The sequence below is a fragment of the Bidens hawaiensis genome, unplaced genomic scaffold, assembly GCF_021521415.1.
Source record: "Bidens hawaiensis isolate Kalapana, Puna unplaced genomic scaffold, B.hawaiensis_p1.1 tig00028004_1, whole genome shotgun sequence".
NCBI lineage: Eukaryota > Viridiplantae > Streptophyta > Magnoliopsida > Asterales > Asteraceae > Bidens > Bidens hawaiensis.
The window spans coordinates 161,888-182,075 of NW_027494543.1; the positions used below are offsets into that span (position 1 = coordinate 161,888).

Here is a 20,188-nt window from a genome sequence, read left to right on the forward strand (position 1 = left end):
TTCGCCTTCAAAGCGATGAACTTCGCCTTCAAGCTAAGTTCGCCTGATGAACTTCGCCTGCAAGCTAAGTTCGCCTGATGGCAACTTCGCTGTAAAGTTAAGTTCGCCTAACTGGTAACTTCGCCTGAGGCCAAGTTCGCCTGATGACCACTTCGCCAGAAGCTAAGTTCGCCTGATGGCAACTTCGTTGTAAAGCTAAGTTCGCCTAGCAGGTAACTTCGCCTAAAGCTAAGTTCGCCTAAGGTTAACTTCGCCTAGAGCTAAGTTCGCCCGAGGGTTAACTTCGTCTAAAGCCAAGTTCGATTAGAAAATAAATTAAAAGCGATAAGTAAAAGTAAGCTAATACTAGGCCACCAGATTAGATCAGGCGAGTATTGATACGTGTAACTTGTACAGTCAGCCGAGCTCATTAAAGAAGGGATTTACAGCTACCAGAGGAAGAAGCAGAGTTCAGGTGAGTTTTTAGCCCCATTCCTTGTTATGTTTTCGGGGCTGTGTGCGTACTCAATATGTTTGTTAATACACTTATCCTAAGAGATAAGTGTATGCCTTATGTGGATAATGTGAAATGTATGAATGATTGCTTGATGGTACGTGAACGATCTTCGGATATTGCACGTACTGTCAGGTTGTAACGTTATGTATAAGGTAAGTATGTCATGTATGTTTATGTGTATGAACATGATAGAGATAATAGAAGAAAGAAATGATAATGTATGGTTGTATGGTTACGAAAAGGGTACCGAGCCCTAATAATACTCGAGGTATGATGTATGGCTGTATGGTTACGAAAAGGGTACCGAGCCCTACTAATACTCGAGGTATGATGTATGGTTGTATGGTAACGAAGAGGGAATCGAACCATACTAATATTCGAGAACTAGGGAACCGAACCCTACTAATATTCGATATTGCACGTACTGTCGGGATATAAATAAAGATATTAATATTGTATGTAATGTAAGGATGATGTATGAACATTATGAATGAAAGCTTGTCGGTACGTGAACGATCTTCGGATATTGCACGTATCGTCAAGGGAAGTGAATAGCTCCTTACATGGATATTAAATAATAACTTATAGATAGTGTTCCTTCTATGGAAAGTATAGTGTTCCTTCTATGGAAAGTATAGTGTTCCTTCTATGGAAAGTATAGTGTTCCTTCTATGGATAGTAAAGTGTTCCTTCTATGGAAAGTATACAGAGTGTTCCTCCTATGGAAATTATATATAGTATGGTAATGGTAATGGTTCTTTTAATAGATATTACGTGACGATCCTCCTATGGATATTTATACGAGGGTAAGGTAGTAATATGTGTCTTTGGATACGGGAAGAAATATATGGGAATAAATTGTATGTTGCCTGATTAACTAGAACTCACTCAGCGCAGCTGACTTTTAGTATGCACGCAGGTTAGCTGATTATAGAGTTAGCATGAGGATGACACACGGCATGGATTGAACGGCTGGCATCTGAAGAAAGAAGTAAAGATGTTTTAAAAATAAAGTTTTGTGTTATGGTATCAAAGAAAAGATTTAATGTTTTGTAACAAATGATTGATGTTTTATATTCCGCGAAAAGTTTTAAAAAAAAAACTCTGATTTGAAGAACTGTGTTTATGAGTAAATCCGACGCTAAAGTAGGGTCACCGGGTTCGGGGCCTTACAATAAATCAACTCCAACGGACACAACTCTAAAATCCAACAACTTCAGAAAGCGTTCACTGAGCTTGAAAGTTATTGAGCCGTGACCCTCGGCTAGAAATAGAAAAAAATTGAGGACCATTTTCACGGGCTCGAGAAGTCGTTAAGAGGCGGTTCACCATGCAAGAAGCCCAAGAAAAAGAATTAAAAATCCCAACTAATTCTCGAGACCCGTCAAGCAACTGTAGCTGCCAAAGAAGAATATGCATTGGAAAGACTGCAGCATGCTGCAGCGGAATGTTGCGGTTGTTACAATCACGCATCCCGATTCTGTTGCAACTGATTGTATGAAAAAGTTATCTGATAGTGAGATAAAGGTACTATCGAACCCCAGGCTTGTTAAATTATGCAAGGAGCTTGAATGATGCATTGGGGCTTCATAAGTTTATATCGGATAACCGAAAGAATCTTGCTTTTACAAAGGAGGAGATTCTAGTTGCATTGAAGGCAGCGATTGATCCTGGTTGTCTGGTTTTGGAAAAAAAAAATCAAATATTTTAGATCAAAGAAGGAAGGACGTCATGTATCATGTTAATGGAGTGTCTGTTATCAAATGATAGGTGTGATGCAAAGGTTATATCTAAAGATGTTAAGGACCGCGGGAAGGTTATTGCTTAGATTATCTTGATGTGGATGCAAGTAATGGGAACTCGATCATTAGAAGCTCATGCCTTCTTGCTCCTCGTGCACAGGCTTGTTGCTCATTTTGTGCATCACATAATAATTTTGGAGAAAATATATTCAGAATAGTCTCAAAATAGTTATATTAATTTGAGTAGTTAACTTTTATGTACTTTACAAAATCTAGGAGCATATATATGTTTTCCATATTAAGATGGGACATTTAATAAACTGATAACCGAAGCTTACTTGACTCAGTTACTTTACAACATGGGTGGGTCGGGCAGGTGGGGTACAAAATGGGTATATTTATAGCTGTGGGCCAAAACGGGTTAGGTTGACCACTTGGCTCTTTTTAAATTATTGTATTAGAACCTAATTAATATCGACCGAATTCGCATCGAATCGTCAACATAACGCCCATGTTTTTGTTTAAATATGTTAATTTGACAGAACTACTTTATGAGTTATGTCCTAACCATTACAAATGTAGCCGATACTGATCAAATTCGTGTCGACTCATTGCTACAATGATCGTGTTTTCCCGACCGAACAAACATTGTTTTAAGTATGTTAGTTTTTTGTATCATATGTTATACGAGTGTCACTACTAATCTAGATATATGTTAACTAATTTGTGTTGGGTTTAATATTAATACCAGTACAAACCTAACCGATACCAATAGAATTCGTGCCCGCCGCCGCAATGCGGTGGATTTACAACCTAGTTATTTTAATTAATTATTAGATCAAGTCACTTTCGACCACTAAACCCACATAGGCTTAGGCTTGTAAACGAACTAAGTGAACCGTTCGACAGGAAGCTCACTTATTTAATAAACAAAAATGAACAATTTGTAGTTCATTAGTTAAACGAATGCACACGAACACAAAACCATGTTCGTTCATTTATGTTCGTGAACGTTCATTTATGTTCATTGGTTTATGTTTATTCAAGTTCGTTTGTTTAAAAATAATTAGGCCTATAACAATTTAATTTAGCTTTATCAGATTAAAATATCACGTTTTACAATTCAGTCTAGTTTTATTACAACTTTAGTACGGATGTCCTCGTTTACTTTTAATTTACTAAGTTAAGTTTGTTCATATTTGTTCAATTGTCTTTGTTTGTTTATACTATTAACAAACAAACATGAACGAACACGAACACATTCATTTTCTTAACGAATTAACACGAACAAGAAAGCCTCATTCATTTAATTGTTCATGTTGGATCGTTTGTTCAATTAAAGTTAACAGACACGAACATGTTATCTTCTTGTTCGTACGATTTGTTTACAAGCCTAAACCCACATGATCAATTTCATTTTGCCCATCAGTTATGAAATAAACCAGATCAACCAATTTGGTCAGTTTCATTTGTATAAGTAGTTTTTAAAGTTTACTTGTTAGATATAGAATACATAATATGACCTAAATGAACCCATTAATGGGTCAAAATTACTACATTAAAACACATCCCTAAGATATAAATTTCAAATTTCAAATTGCAGATTGATGTCAGTGAAAGAGAACGTACTATCCGCTCTAAAGGCAGTCATCAAGTGCAGTGAAGAATAAGATCACAAGCTTGAAGACAAGTATCCAATAGGGCCACTTCAGAAACGGATTCTTCAGCAGGAGAAAGCAAAGGCCTACAAAAAAATGAGCCACAGAAGCTGCAAAACCTCAACCCAAAAGACCCCGACCCAATGGAATCATAGCACCCCGACTGTTACGTAATTTATATTATTTATATTTATGTTTTATTGTTATTTTCATGTTAGGGAGTGGTATGCTATTTTGGTTTAGTTTGGGGTGTCATTTGTAATTGGAATTCTATTTAGTTACTTTTGATTTGGAATGAAGATCAGAATGTTTTAAGATAATATTTCTTCCTCTATTTTGGTTTCTTTTTCTCCAATCTTGCTAACCGTACCACCGACATACTAACATTGCTGCTGACAGAGCTTCTATGGTAGGATGTCTAATAATAATAGGTATGGCCCACCAACACAGTACATGCATGCTTACTTAGGCCCACCTGACTCCCATGTTCCCGGTAGATGGCTACTATGCCTAGCTTATAACTTATAAGTTATAACAACATGCCTCGTAACCGGGCCCACTATTTCCCAAACTCGTATACTCGTATTAGTATCAGGCTACTTATCTTCACTAAGCTTCTAGGCAACGGTAACCGGTAAGAAACTTATTTTAACTTGTAGGAGTTAAGTTAACCTTGTTGGATTAATCAGATGTTTATTGTATTAGTATGAAATAAAAAACGCGAAAATGGAAGAAAAAAAATTTGTTTAGGGTATGTTTAGTTTTAAACCCGGTTGCATTAGGAAATGTAATCTTCAAATAAATGCATATGTTGTTAGTTGTGTCCGGTTATGCTATACATATACTATGTTCTCCCCGGTTTAACTTTTCGAGGTCAAATGCCATGGTCAAATAAATTTACTTGTTGATTCTTCCTTCAATAAAGTAGTTTAAATGTTTTAAAGTATTTAATTTTAGAAAAAATAGCAAAACTAGTCAATATTAATGTTTGGACGTTTTTTTCAACGGACGTCCTTTAGCAAACTTAATAACATAAAACATCATTTATATTTAAAAACTCTATCACGTTTTGTCCTTTAACCCTGACCCAGTTAAAATTTTATGTTTTCATGTGCAAGGCACATGAGGGTATTTTTATAACTTTACATGTTTATTTAATAATTGAAACTAAAAGAAATACTATATTTATAAATAATATCTCTCTCTCTCTCTCTCTCTTCTACTATAGTGCTACCCACCTCCACCACAGTCAACCGACGTCTGCTACCCACCGCCACCACCACACCAGACTATCCATGGCATCTCCACAATCTACCCTACACATCATCATCATCATCGTACTCAGTATATCCCACGAATAACAAAACTATGGTAGTGTTTGAGGAGGGTAAAATGTAAACAGTTTTACCTCTACCATTTAGGAATAGAGAGGCTATTTTCGGTGAGACCCCGGCTCGATCGTAGTTTTGCATCAAGCCTTGGACATAAGGCACATAACACTCAACCATCGGGACACCGTCGATTGGTGCATGTACCCTTGTCTTTCGGCCATCAACGCCACCACATGATTCCTAATTAACCTTCCACCACTTTTTAATGTTATTTTCACGAGATTAGTAAAATAACGTCAAAATTAGTGCAATTTCACTTTTGCCCACCCGAGGGTTCACACACATATACATTATAAGCGCCCACCCGACACCTATAACTTAAACCATTGTTCACCATCACAACCTTTTATTTACCACTATTCACCACCACCACTCATGTATTAGCCTCATATCCGCCATAAACCATTAGACTTTGAATGAAAATAACCAACACCCTTTAATTTCTTCAAATACATCAACCAGATACACACCCTAAAAATAATTTGTATAGTAACCTCATCCTCCCCCTCAGCCCTCAATACACAACAATACCACTACATCGGCCAACCACCGGCACACCACACCACCAAACAACCACAATAACACCACTGCACTTAAGATCCAAAATTAGGGTTTCCAGAATGCCTATTAGGGAGGAAATTAGGGTTTCCGGATAGCCTAATAGGGATGAAATTAGGGTTTCCGGTGAACCACAACCACCACGTCGTTAAGACCTGAAAGCAAAACCCTAATCGAGGTTTTGGTACACTTATCGTGCCTTCATTCGTTTGGTTGTTGGTCTGATTGGACTTCCAACCATCGTCTGATACTAAAATCATCACCAAACGCCACCAAACGGGGCTTCTTTTGGTCGTCGAAAAACGGGAGGGGTTGTACCCAGTGCTGTCATTGCAAATCAGCATCCTCAAGATGCCCAAACCCCATTACTACATACCAGTTTCGTGTCTGCCCCGGTGGTGGTGGTGATGACGGTGGCAGGTGGTGGTGGTAAGTGGAGGTGACGGTGGCTGGGAGAGACATAGTTTAGAGGAAGAGAAGAGATAGGGAGAGAGAGTATGGGATGGTTATTCATAATTTTTTTAGTTACTAAATAAACATGTAAAGTTACAAAAATACCCTCATGACTTGGAAAATTTTAACCGGGTTAGGGTTAAATTACAAAACGTGAGAGAGTTTTTAAATATAAAGGATATCTTATGTTATTAAGTTTGCTAAAGCACTTCCGTTGAAAAAACGTCCAAACACAAAGGACTAGTTTTGCTATTTTTCTTTTTTTAATTAACCCATTCCGACCCTAACCCCGTTCTGACCCTAACCCGTTTCGACCCGACCCAACCCATTTGTCAACCCTAGTTATCCTTAACTTTGGTCATCCGTATCATATTTGCCCATCAATAAAGAATTTGGCTATAGCCAACCAGTGAAATGTTATGATAGTTGATGGTGGCGATTAAACCCCTTATTAAGAAGCTCCATGGTTTGTTCTAAACAACAATTCACAATTTCATTTTATGAGAATTCACGTCTTGTGCTTAAGAAACACTTTCTGACTTACGACTAGAGATTTAGTATAGCCGAAATACTTTAATATCAAATGAGTCAGATGGATATCCGATTATTAGAAATTAAGGAACCTAGAAAAACTATAGTTATGGTTATAGAAATCCCGCCTAGGTGCCGATGAATTGTTAACCGGCATCCCACCAGCTTGTGGTCGATTAATCGCTATTTGGGTAAGATTGAAAAAAATATACATTAAAATTTGGTATTGTGTATATTTGAAAAGCTACATACAAATTCCAATTCAATTCATCCCTATTAATATCGATTAATCGCTAGTGTCTACCTCACCACCCCAAATAACACCTAGTGAGTTCTACAACACAGATATGAGTTAAGATTCCAAGTCTTGTGGTTATGCATGTCTGGTCATGAGGAAGATTCCAAGTCGTAGTTGGCTTTCTGGTCGACATAGGGTGATAAGCATGGGCTCTATTGGTCTCATGTTTGAAACCTGCTTCAATGGAGTTTTCTATAGTAGTGGGTTTTCTCCTTGACGGTGTTCCTAAAAATCTGTCCTGGCGCTTTAAAATTAATACGGACGTTAAAATCCCGTCTCAGAAAGACTCACTCGAATAGTCCCAAACGATTTAAAATGGTAAAATAAAATTCCTAGTCAAGTTCGTTTGATAAAGCGCATACCTATAACAACAAATTTCATTGACCATAAAATTGAACGAATCAGAAAAATCAATAGATTCCAAGTCACTACGATTTAGAATTGGAAATAGTCTATACTTACTTCTTAGACTACCCGTAACGGGCGATAAAGTTGGGCGATTAGGGCAAGCACCCCCGCCCCCTCATTTGTGGGGAGATAAGGGGTGGGGGGGGGGGGGCAAATATTTATCGTCGCTCTTCCCTTTCCATTTTATTATTATTATATTGGATTGTGTGTGTGATATATATATGGAGCTACAATATCATTACACCCTAAAAACAAAAACTCACCATTTGCTGACTGGGCGCCACATGGTGCAAAACGCTCATTTATAGCCCTCCACTACATATAGCCTTACATAATTGTTAAATAACTTGAAATACTTCATTTATCAATTTTATTGATGATTATTCTTGTTATTTGTACTTGTATCTTACTAAGAAAAAATCACTTACAACTTTTAAAGATTATAGAATACAAGTTGAAAAACAACTACATCGTCAACAAAATTTATAAGATCATATAAAGAGGTGAATATTATGGTAGACATCATTATGATAGGCTTTGAAGTTCTAACATAAGTGATCATTTGTTAAAAATTTGTTGTAGAAATCATATAAGTTGGTCAAATGACATGAGAGTGATTGGTAAGGTGTGGACTTTTGTGGTTTCAGATTCAAAACCTAATTCATGAGGGTTTTCTCAACATGACGGGTTTCTTTCTTAACGATATTCCTTTAGTCCTAGCTGAAACCCCAAACAATAGTAGGTGAACTCATTTTCACACCCTCATTGGTTGATGAAAATATTCAGCTTTGGTTAAGTGGGTCCCCTTCGACAATGCAATGTACTAGGGGCGACTCCAAGAAGGGACAATGTAGACGTCAGACCGAGGCACAAAATTTTTTAAAAATTACCGAAATTATATACATATATATATATATATATTTCTAGAATACCTTAACATTTGTAAGTCCACTACCGTGATAAACCCATTCTAATATCATGATTTTGCTAATTGTTATGTTTATTACTATACTTTAATCGTCTTTTATAAAACATTGTTTACATTATTTAGTTCGTTAAGGCATATGAAATATATTTTTTTTGGCTCGGCCTGTATATATATGTTTCTCAAGGCCGCCACTGCAATGTACAAACAAGTTGGGAGACCCAAATTTAACTCATGTGTAACCGTGGTTTCCCAATGGCTGCGGAAATATACATAACTGAATCAAACAAGAAGAAACATCCAATAGAAAAAAAAAAAACAAAATGTAAATCATAAAGAAACTTATAATCCTTAGAAATTAAATCTTTCACAAAATGGTACATTGTAAGTCTCAAATTAATAATCTTGTTGGTGATGAAAAATTGACTTAATATTACAGAATTCTCCATGCATATTCAAATTAAAAAATACAAAAAAGTCCGAGTCAAGTACTTGTGATAAAGTCTATACCTATGACTATATATATATTTCGTTGACTATAAAAAGTAAACGAATTATTATCATCCAAGATTCCAAGTCAAGTACGATTTGGAATTTGAAAGTCTAATCAAGTTTGCCGTAAACATTGGAATAAGAACAAAAAGAAATATGACCAAGTACTAAAAACCGCAACACAGCCCGGCTTCAAGAACGGTTAAAAAAATTTGGACTGAAGTCGAAAATTTTTTTGGTCTTAATAAAAGGGGTATCTTGTTGGGGTTAAACAATTTAATTTTTAAATAAGTATTAATTTTTTTGCCTTATAATTTGGTTGTGTAAAAAACTTTTGTTTTTGTAAAGTATGGTTAAAATGTGTCAAGTGAGGTTGGAACCCATAACCTTCTGGTTGAAAGTCATACCCCTTTGCGACTATACCAGACTAGTGGTTGTGTAATTAAGTTTAAACATTATAGATACATATTTTTCATAAAAATATATTTATATAATTTTTTTGCTAAAAAAATCTGGGCCTACCAAGGTGTCGAGCCAGGGTCTGTCAACCACCCGACCCTCCCTTATAGTTGGTCCTGCCGCAACACCCATAATAAGCCAAAGATGATACGAGAGGAACAAGATTTATAAATAGTTTTAACACGGATCTCAAACCTTTTGAAGGAAAAAGAGTAAATTTAAACTAAAAAAACACATAAATTTACACTACTGGTCAAAACATCCGGTCCCTATATAAGTTTCTCCTATGTCTATAACATATATTACGAAATCACCGTAGCTATTTACTCATTTTTCTCTAGAACGTTAATTTTGGTTGCTAACTCTCTCAATATTGCAACATGAATTGTAGTTTAATGATGAAGTTTTTAGTTAACATCAAAAAACTAATTATTTTAAATATATATAGACGAAACCTTTAAAAGTTCTCTGATCGCTCCTCACCCCCTCTTAATCCACCAGATTTCTTTATTTGTAAATGGATGTTTCTCATGTGTTTGACTCGAATTTTTGGGTATGACTCTTACCAAACTCATATAGCCCTTAAAAGGGTTATAATATCTCATTAAATTAATAAAAATTAGTCTCACCAAAGATTTGATATGTAAATCCTATAAAATAGTGTTTGGATATATTAAAAATTAATATCATATTTTTTTAAGAAAAAAGATATTATTTATAATTAATAAACAATTTTAGTAAAAATAATAATAATAAGTTGGTTATGGGTCTCACCAAACCTAGATAATTTTAAACGATTTATAACATCTTATTTATTTGTGAAACTCTTTCATCATCAAACCATAATTTAATTTCTCAATATGGATTTAGTTAAATTAGTGATTTTTTTAACTTTAACTTAAATGAAAAGTTTCACAAAATAATATCCAAATTATAACAAATGAACATAAACGAACAACTATAAAAATTAAGTAGATAATACATTCAATGTTTCATTAAAAACTGAGCATAACCCAATATAAAATGAATCAAAATAGGTTCAAGTATATTATTAAATTCTTACAATAAACAAACTAAAATTCAAAAAAATGCATTCATAATATTAAAAACGAAATCAATCAATCAAGCCCTTTATATCCTATCGCATAGCACGCTATCGGTAGGGTCAGGGGAGGGTGGGATGTAGACAAGTCTTTCATATATCCGTGAGAATAGAGAGGCTGCTTCCGAAGAGACCCCCGGCTCATAAAGCTACATACAGGTAATCAAAGTAAATATAGATCCTACAAGCAAAGATACTTAGCAATACATAGATAGCAAACTACCAAAAAAACAAGGAATCTGAAACCTACTAAGAATAGGACATAAGAATCAAAAAACAGCATCAAATAAAATATATACATAAACAACAAGGAGCAAGGCTAGCCAACTAGACCCTAAATAGAAAGCTAAGCTAACTAGGTACCTTCCCCTAGAAGTCGCTAACCTTAATCCTACGTCTCCACGAATCTCTATCCTGGACCGTGTCCTCAGAGAGGTGCAACTCTGTCAAGTCATGTCTAATTCTCTCATCCCAAGTCAATTTAGGTCTGTCTCTACTCCTCTTTCCTTCCACATTGAAGGCTTCCACTACTCTAACTGGCGCTGTTGTCGGTCTCCTCTTCACATGGCCAAACCATCTCAATCTCCCTTCCTTTATTTTCTCTGATATGCTAACTATTCCTAACCTTTTCCTAAAGACATCATTTCTAATCCTATCTAATCTAGTGTGTCCGCACATCCACCTCAGCATCCTCATCTCTGCCACCTCCTTGATAGCCTAATAGTATGTTCCATACAATATTAAAATAATACATACATAACTCTGGGCATTACTTAATTATTGTGCCCAGTCCAGTCACGGTCAAATGTATAGAGTCCATTAATTTAAAAAAGAACATTATACAATTAAAACTTTTAATATACACAGTAATCAAGACCAGTTGGAGCAAATTAAGCATGAATATTGCAAGGAGCTCAAAGTGCTTTGAAGGAGATCGATGCCAATGAAGCTCGAACAGAGTTTTCTACCTTTAAGTTTTAGTGAAGCTCAAACTAACTTTTTTTTTCTTTATCGGAAAAGCGGAATCTCAAGCTTAACTATTAGTAGAGTTTCTACTCGGCTCAACTCACTTATACATGTAGATTTATAATGATTTTTTTTTCTTTTCAGCCCATAAGGCGATGTTCATCACAGAATATAAAATTATTGCAACCACACATGTGCTGGTAATATAGTTTGCATATGTGTTTATACACATGTGTAGGTAATATAGCCTCAAAACTTAAGCCAATTTGGCTGATAATTCACCTTTAGTAAGGCGTAAGTACTGATATGAAATAAAGTTAGCTAAATTTGAATTGAGTCAAATAAGTTGGGCTATATTAAAACCTGAATATTCAAATTAGTCACTGTCTATAAATATTATCTTCTATTATATCCATAATCCAACCAGCATCTAAATTTAAATGTGGCTTAATACTGGCCTCATCAGTTGATATTAACAACCCATGCCCGCCATGAACACCAACCTTTGTATATTAATCTTATTCTTTTGTACTTTAAACCACAGATTATGCGCAGACTTTGTAGACGTAGACGTAGGGATCGTTCTTGACATGGAGTCATGGCTCGGTAAATCCATTCATAGTAGCATTATGATGGCAATATCAGACTTTTATGCTCGTAATCATAGTTACAAAACAAGGATTGCTGTCCATACAAAGGACTCAAAGGGAGACAGATTACAAGCTTTGTAGGCGGGTAAATCTTCCCCTTTAGCTATTATTTGATTTCAATATGGTTTTAAACTTTGATGAACTCGGAAAAATATATAGCATCCAACACATATACATCAGACATCTCGTATTTACAATATTGTGGCCGTATTGATCAAACTACTAAAACCGGAAGTTTGGAGACAAAACCCCGTCCCTAGACTCATTTAAACATTTCGCCACACCGGAAAGGCTTTACAAGCTCTATTAAACTAAACACAATCATAATCCTACTTTAAGTCTAGCTTAGTTAAATAAACAAATGAAGTCAACTAGATAAACCTAATCTATTTTTTAGTTTAAACGATTCCTTACACTTTTATTTTATTAAAATTAAAAAATTGATTGAAAATGGTTAATCAATTTGTTTAGGCCGCTTGTTCTGAACTTATTTTTAGAGATGCGCATTTTGCCAAGTTCAATGCTAGCGAGATTAGCCTAGGACGTACTCCACCGATTAGTAACCCATGATTCCAAACTTTATCTCAATCTTCTTACCTATTTGCCTTTGACTTCTTCTCCAATGATCACGAGTTGCAATTGCAATATGCTAATAAATATATACTTAATTCATACATGCTCACACAAAGGCTTTCTTTGATTTTGTATGTTTTAAAATCATTTGGGGAACAAACTGTTTGCAAATATTTTCAAAAAGATAGTCAAGTACTTTTTCAGTCTTAGGAAATAAGAAGAAAAAGACAATTGGAAAAACGGTTACGTCACACACAGGAGAGTAAATTCATAACTAGAAAATCAGGAAGCTTCTTATTTTCTTAAACAATAATGCACTAGTGGTCATGGCCGTCTATGAGGACACGGTTACCTCAAGGGCCCTGTGCAAGGAAAAAAATTGGCTCATGTATATTGAACTTGTTTTTAGAGAGAAGCCAAATAAATGCTCGGATTAGTCTAGTTGAACAAAAAGACAAGTACTTATTGTTGTTTGAATTACACGAAATTGGAATTTTATAAATTTTGTTATGGCCTTTTACTTTAAAAAAACTATATTATATATATATATATAAATATATATATGATATAAAAGATCTTAAACAAACAAAGAAATTGACCCAAGCCATGAAAAGAAAAGAAAAGAACGTTGTAGCCCATTCAAGTTCAAGGAAAATGAGTGAAATTCAAGTTTTGTAAAAAAAGGAAAAAAAGAGTGTAGTAACCGTGAATGAGTGAGTCCACAGGTTGTAAACAACATAACATACCATATGAGCTACAAGATTTGTAAACAATAAATTTATTAGAAAAAACATCTGTTTGTATCTAATAAATTTATTGCATATCCCGAGTTTTTTTTCTTTTGGGCCTAAAACTTTTTGGGTCCTGTGCGGTTGCACAGGCTGTACAACCCTTGGGCCGGCCATGCTAGTGGTATCCCATAAGGGTGGTGCGACACACCCTAGAGGTGCCCATGACCAATGGGCACTACATGGTTAATATCGCGGCGGTTTAGATGGCGGCACTTTGCACACACACGTCATCATGAGCTGCTTGAGAGCCGCCTTTACTATTTTGATTCATGTTAGTAACATTAATTCAACCACCAAGAGACAACGACTCATATTGGTTCACTATGAGGACCAACGAGTTGTGTAGCCAGGGCTTCAAGAATGATGAATACGTGATGGTTCAATCTCAAACAGTTACGATGAGTAGACTTGTGGTTAGGGTTGACTAACATGAACATGCATGATGGCTTGTGCGGTTCAAACAATTTCGGAAACAAACAAACACAAAAGTTTAAGATATTGGTTTTGGCAGCAAGCAGTCTTGTTTCAATATTCACAAGATTTGACATCTCACAAGTTCGTCCGAGTTATCGTCTTGTGCAAAAATTGATTAACAAATCTACACACAATGCCTCATTGTATCTTGGGAGAAATTGCTTTAAGGATAGAGATCACTCTTCTTCAAGTAACAATAAGTGGAACACATAAATCAAAAATAACCTAGAGGTCATGTAGCTCAGTTGGTTAAGGGGGTGTAAGACTTGGAACAATATAACCTAGAGGTCGTGGGTTCGAAACGATCCTAAGCGCCAACGCCTTGTCACTGAGTGAGGCTGATTTACCTTTCAAGTGATAGGCCTGGGACGGTCTGGCGTTGGCCGATTTGCGTGTCCGGAACAACACGTTTGTGGAACAATGAATCAGAAATAGGAAACAACATAAACTAGATTGTTTGTTAAAATTTCATGGGCTTTTCTATGCTTTATAATATGTAGAATAACTAGATTATTTTTTTAATAACTCAATAACATGTTGACTTTTTAATCTAAAACTATGCATTTCTTTCACTTGATTGAACAGTACTTGATCTTCTTAATCTCGTTAAGGTTAGTACAATCATAGGCCCACAAACATACATCGGATCAGAACTATTGGGATCCATTGCTGATACATCCAAGGTACCTATAATTTCATTCGCTGGTAAATCCCTAACGGAATATCCTTACCTACTCCATATTAAAGAAGACGAAGGTTCTTTGGCCAAAAGCATATGTGCGCTTGTTGAATCTTATAAATGGAGGGGCGTTATATATATGTATGAGGAAAGCGACCAAGGGTCAGAGTTACTACAAAATCTGTTTGAGTTGTTCCAAGATAAAAACATTCAAATTACTCACAGAATTCCCATTTCAGCCTCAGCCAAAAATGATCAAATCATTAAAGTGTTGCATAAAGTCATGAGTATTCACACAATGGTAATCATTGTAGATATGTCACCTTCACTAGCATCCAGATTATTTCCGAACGTGAAGAGGCTAGGAATGATGAGCAAAGAATATGCATGGATTTTAAGCCAGAAAACTACTGATGTCTTTCTATCAACAAAATTTGAAGTTATTGAGTCGTTTCAAGGAGTACTTGGTTTTAGATCTTATGTTCCAACAACAAGGAGACTGCATTACTTAACAAATACATGGAATAAGAAATTCTCTAGGAAGCTACATGTGCTTGCGATATGGGCATATGACACAATTTGGGCACTTGCGGAGTCTATTGAGAAGGTTGGGGTCCAACAAAATGGCACCTTGCTTCTACATGAGATTTTGAAAACAAAGTTGAAAGGTCTAAGTGGTGAATTTAGGCTCACCGAAAGAAATGTAATCTCTAATGGATTTGAGATTATAAATGCAGTCGATCATGGAGAACGAAAAGTGGGATACTGGACACTGTCAAAGGGAATTACGAGAACACTCCTTCCATTAAACGACGCTGTTCTACACTATGGTACTGGTATGGAAGATGTTGTCTGGCCTGGAGGGTCTACTACCATTCCAAGTGATTCAACCAAGCCAACGAGTCTTGGTAAAAAGTTAAGAATTGGTGTTCGAACTGGACTAACATTTAGCTCCTTCATACACGCAGTTTATGATAATCAGAGTAAAGTCACAAATGCCACTGGGTTCTGTGTTGATGTTTTCAATACTTGCCTTCAAGCTTTACCATATGAAGTGACTTATGAGTTAGTTCCATATATGAATGGAAGCTACGACAAACTTGTAGAAAAGGTCTTCAATAAGGTACTTGTCCCTTGCTGGATGAATTTTCAAATTCATATTTAATGTGCATATAGTAACTCATAAATGTAACTAATTTTTATAAATGTCAAGCAGGAAATTGATGAGATCCTTGGTGACACAACAATCTTGGCTAAAAGATTAGAATTTGTTGATTTCACAACAACTTTCACAGACCTAGGTTTAGGAACATTAGCAAAAACCAATACAAAAGATATGTGGATCTTCTTGACGCCATTGAATGCAAATCTATGGCTAACATTTACAGCTTTTCTTATCTTCAATAGCTTAGTTATCTGGGCTATAGAAGCTATGGATCAAGAATCTAAAAACTCGCCTTCTCAAGGAATTGGAACGATCTTTTGGCTCGTCATATTGACCATATTTTCTGCTCAGAGTACGTTGTCTTTCTTTCCCTTTAATATATATGTACAATATTATTGTCTTGAAACACAATCATTCCAATCTCTCTTTCAAGTCCTGGATCGATAATCAAACTCGATCTAAATAAATAACTCTTCTTTATTAATCAGAAAATCTTACTCAAAAAATTTATTACAACTTTCAAACCATAATTCGGTTTGAATCTTGACGAACCCTAACTTGGTAGCATCAACTTCATAACAATCCCTAACTTGGTTGTCCTATTTATAATGTTAACTCAACTTAGCTAAGAAGAAACCTAATTACCCCTTTTAATTCTTGGGCTGGCCTTTACACTCGGGCCAAACAACAATTGATCCAACACTCTCTTTGTGTGTTATGTTCCTATTGTAGAAGAGAAGTTGGTGAGCAACCTGTCAAGATTTGTGATGTTTGTTTGGTTAATCGTGGTGCTTATCTTGATTTCAAGTTACACGGCAACATTGACTTCATTGTTAACAGTGGAACAATTTGAAATAGCTCAAAAGGGGGGATTGTAGGGTTTCATGGTGGCTCTTTCTTTGGAGGAGTAACGGTCAACAATACGAATTTTACAGGTTCTAACCAAAGGCCATATTACTCATATGAGAAGTATGCTGACTCGTTAACAAAAGGTGGAAAGCATGGTGGTGCAGATGCTATTGTTGATGAAGTTCCATATATCAAGATGTTTCTTGGCAAGTACTCAAATGGTGACTACACTATGGTCTCTTCTGAACCAGTGACTTCCGGATTTGCATTTGTATGTATCATATAATTTCTGGGTTGTTTTTTCTCCCATATACACTTATAACTGACATCTTTATCATTTAGATATTTTCAAAAGGTTCTCCACTGGTAAAAGATATATCAAGGGAAATCGCTAAATTAAGAGAAGATGGAACTCTAAAACTTTTGGAGAAGAAGTGGTTTGACACTGAATTTTCCGTGTTACCAGAGGATTCTTCGTCTACAATACAACCTAAAACCTTGAGCCTTGAAAGATTTGGTGGTTTGTTCATTATAAGTGCAGCCTCTTCGTGTTTAGCTTTTTTCGTCTCTTTAATTTACTTAATCCGTGCCAAAATGAACATCCTTATTATTGTTTCGCTTTTAGGGGGACGAAATTTAATGTCCACCGTAAGGTATCTCTTGCACAGAAAGGTGATTTATAGATAACTTGGAATATAATTTTGATACTACTAACCCAACATATTTGTTGTAAAAATCGTAGCTTTATAATTGGAGATGTATCTTGCCATGCTAGCTAGCTTAATTATCATTAAAGATGTATCGGCCATCAGATTTATGCAGCTACTGTCTAGTTGACAATTGGTGGATTGTCATTTTGTACATGTTTTGTGACTGAAACAAAATTAGATAGTAGCTGCAAAATTAGATTTATGCAGCTACTGTCTAGTTGACAATTGGTGGATTGTCATTTTTGTGACTAAGTTAAAATGGATAAATTAGATAAACAAAATTAGATAGTGACTGAAACATTAAATTTATCTAGTTAATTAACACTTCATTTAGATCTATGAATACTACGAAATTAGGATTCGAGTTTGTAAGAACTTACTAAATTTATCCATTTTAACACATAATTAGCTTAGAGTATCAATTTCTAAGACTCATGTAGAGCATAATGTTTCTTGAACCAGTTTGGATCAAGCACATAAAAACAATTCGATTTTGAGCCACAAAAATCACGACTCACCGAACACCTTATCTAAACCTAACCAAACACGTCCAAGCTTATTCTAACTCAAATTCATTTAAACTAGCAAATAATGAAAGAATTGCTAAACGTAACCCAACCGATAAACACAAAAAGAAAGCTAACCGAGAAACTCAACAACAACTAACCAACTCAAACTCTACAATTTTAACTTAATTCAGCATTAACCCAACATTCTCCCCCCTTATTTTGAATAAGATTTGTTCTTCAAAGTAGCATCGAGTCATCATCTTCTTGAACTAAGCTTGCATTTTCCTTCCTTCGCGTTAAGTTGGGATATTTGTACAAAAATGCATAATCCTCCTACACTCGTAGCACCTCAAGTTTCTTTAACAATTTCCTATATGTCATACCTTCTTCCTGTCCAAATCTTCTTCCTCTGCCATGGAAGTCACAACCCTTCCCCTGAGGTTTTCTTGCTCATCGCTTCCATCATCTTGCTGCCTTTCCATATTAGGTTCTTCATGTCATCAGTTTTACCGCCTTAGTCCATTGGTTTTTCCTTTCTTGATCATTACCTCTCCCTTGATCATCCTCCCCTCATCATATTCCTTCCAGTTATGGCATTCAATCCATTCTTTGTAAGCTTACAGTCGGTCTATTTATTCATCAAATAGTGCTCTCTCAATATCTGAATACTACTCAATGGATGCAACAATCTATAGGTACTTTCTTGGTATAAAACTTAAGATTTTGTATGATCATTGTTGTCACACCCCAATCCACGACGGATTATACATCAGGGCGTGAACGGTGGTGGTTCATAGCACATGACACTGATTAAAGTTATAATATTCATTCATCACATTAAAACATGTCACGCATTATATGTAGTTTCAAGGTAATAACAAAGCATAAAGATAACACTGCTTATTGTTTTATTAGCCTAGGTCCATAACGGTACTACATTTTGAACTTCAAAGCAAACATCAAACTTGTGTACCTGCATCATGTATAAAATAAGATGGTTAACTATATGAATAGTTGGTGAGCAACCATAGATTGATATATATAGTAGATTGAAAATGCAATTCAACATGCCAAATGTTTATCTAAGAACGTATGATTGAGTAAACCATATGATGTGTGATCAAACCTTGTTGACTTGATTCCATCACTCGAGGTTATGCTAAAAGTTGGTTTCGATCATCCAAATGCCAAAACTGGTCAACTTCGAACGGGCATCACCCAGATAGATCTATCATCATTACCAATGGCTTGTTAGGTTAATGATTCACACTTGATTGATTGAATACCCACAACATAACACATAGCATGAATAGACATAACATAGATTGAATTGCACGATTAAAAGAATAACAAAACCATGATTGTATAATATAGATACATGATACACCTCAAAGTAGTTAAAAATTGTATGAAATTATGTTTCGGATACATTTGGAGTATGTTTTGGATTGAACCTATTATTGAAGTTATAATATATGTATATACATTTACAATTTTATTGAACTTTTATTTTATATTTTATATTGTATAATATAGAAAAAAAAGTGCCACAAAAAAATAGTATGAATATGTAACTAGGATTACTTTTTATGGGCACAAAACTTATGCCACGGAAGTCTGTTTGATATAGTGGCAAAAAAATAAGTGCCACTAAAAACCAAAAAACTTTGTGCGGCATATCAAAAAAGTGACACTAAAAGGCTTTAGCGTCACCACTTCGGGTGACACTTATTTTGTGTGCCACACATTCTTATAGGAGTCTTTAGTGACATTTTTTTGCTTTTTAGTAGAACTTTTTGTATGTCACTAGATGGCATTTTTTTTGTAGTGTGTGATGATTAATAGAATGTTAAGAGATTCCTAAGACTTTATAAAAAGCATGTTTATAGATTTCTTTTATGAACATAAGTATTAATATTAACAAAAATCATAACAATATAAATATATAATTGTTGCCACTTTTTAAATAACCAATCCAGAATAACAAAACTATGCCTACAATTGTTTATGGTTAATAATGAAAATTCTATAAACTATGCCTGCAAGAATTTAAAGTATTTTAGACGATACATTGTTGTATGCATGTTAAAGATCCAATAAAATTTGATTGTTTGATTAATATGAATAGCAAAAATATCAATTTGATTATCGATTATACAAATCACCAATTAGCTACGAATCTTACAGAAATATGAAGTAGATATGGTGAAGCTAAGATAATCTAACCACAAAGATGATAATTCTTCTTCCTAGTTGAGTAGAGACCTTTCAAGCCTTCTAATCAACTCCAATAAGCTTGATTATAATAG

At 35.1% G+C, this 20,188-nt stretch overlaps 2 pseudogenes; both read left to right on the top strand.

Annotated features, from left to right (window-relative positions):
• Window positions 1-1,680: 1,680 nt before the first annotated feature.
• On the top strand, window positions 1,681-4,158 carry LOC143576144 (FRIGIDA-like protein 3; annotated as a pseudogene).
• A 7,812-nt stretch (window positions 4,159-11,970) lies between these two features.
• LOC143576149 (glutamate receptor 1.4-like) lies at window positions 11,971-17,347 on the top strand (annotated as a pseudogene).
• The last annotated feature ends 2,841 nt before the right edge of the window (window positions 17,348-20,188 follow it).